The following is a 1,363-nucleotide window of genomic DNA, read 5'->3' on the forward strand; positions in this document are numbered from 1 at the left end:
AAACTCAACAATAAGAAAACCAACAACACAATCAAGAGAGAGGCCCAAGGCACCAACAGACACCTCACCAAAGAGGACACACAGGTGGGAAGGAAGCACAGGAAAGATGCCCCGCATCATATGTCCTCAGGGAAAGCAAACGGAGGTAGTGAGACACCACTGCACCTGTTGGAATGACCACAGTCTGAGCACCACCAGCCCCCCTCCCCCCAGCCCCCACCCCCCCACCCCCCACCCACCCCCCTTCGCCTGCAAGGAGGGGCCGCCCCAGAGCCCTCAGTCCTGCTGCTGGGAACGGACATGGCACCAATGCTTTGGAACACGGCCTGTGGTTTCCTACAAACCTCAGCATGTTCCTACCATACATTCCTGAACCTCACTCCTGGGTAATCACCCAAAAGAGGTGAAAACCTAGTTCACACTAAAACCTACATCTAGATGTTTTAGCAACTTCGTTCATAATTGCCAAGACCTGGAAGAACCAAGTGGTCCTGCACTCGATGAATAAACAAATAAACCAGTAAATCCAGACAAGGGAACATGACCAGCTCTAAAAAGGAACGAGCTATCAAATCATGTAAAGACTTGCAGGGAATGAAGTGCATGTCAACACATGGAAGACGCCGAAGTGAAGAGTTACACACGATATGATTCCAAGTACATGACATTCTGGAAACAGCAAATTAATTTGTTCTGTTTATTTATATCTTTTGAGAGAGAGAGAGAGAGAGAGAGAGAGAGAGAGAGAGAGAGAGAGGGAACGCCAAGCAGTCTCCAGGCTGTCAGCACAGATTTCAATGCAGGACTCGAACCCATGATCTGTGAGATAATGACCTGAGCAGAAATCAAGAGTCAGACACTTAACTAATGGATCTACCCAGGTACCATAAAAGTCAAAGCTGTGGAAATAGTAAAAACATCAGCATTTCCTGGGGCTGGGGGAGGGGGTCATGAAGAGGGGAAACGCAGGATTTAGGGCAGTGAAAATACCCTGTGTGACACTATGATGGTAGACATGTGTCTTTGTCCCTTTGTCTGAACTCACAGAACATGGAGAAGCTGACAGGCAGGGAGGAGGCCACGGACCTAACTGGCCCCACGGTCAAGAGAAACTTTGGCAAGTCCCCCTGGGCCAAGTCCCCGAGGTCCTGATGGGGGCTGGGCTCACACACGGCAAACAGGTGACACGGGGCTGGTTTGTCCTTTTTTGCCTCAAAGGAAACCTAGGCCTGCCCCACGTGCTCCCCAAGGCACCCCCGCCTGCAGGCCAGCCCTGCCTTTGCACCCGCACCCGGATTCCAGCCCAGCTGAGCCTCTGGTCCTCAGATTCTGGAAGGAAGGCGGGTCCAGGTGATCCTTGAAG

The sequence above is a fragment of the Suricata suricatta genome, chromosome 3, assembly GCF_006229205.1.
Source record: "Suricata suricatta isolate VVHF042 chromosome 3, meerkat_22Aug2017_6uvM2_HiC, whole genome shotgun sequence".
Taxonomy (NCBI): Eukaryota; Metazoa; Chordata; class Mammalia; order Carnivora; family Herpestidae; genus Suricata; species Suricata suricatta.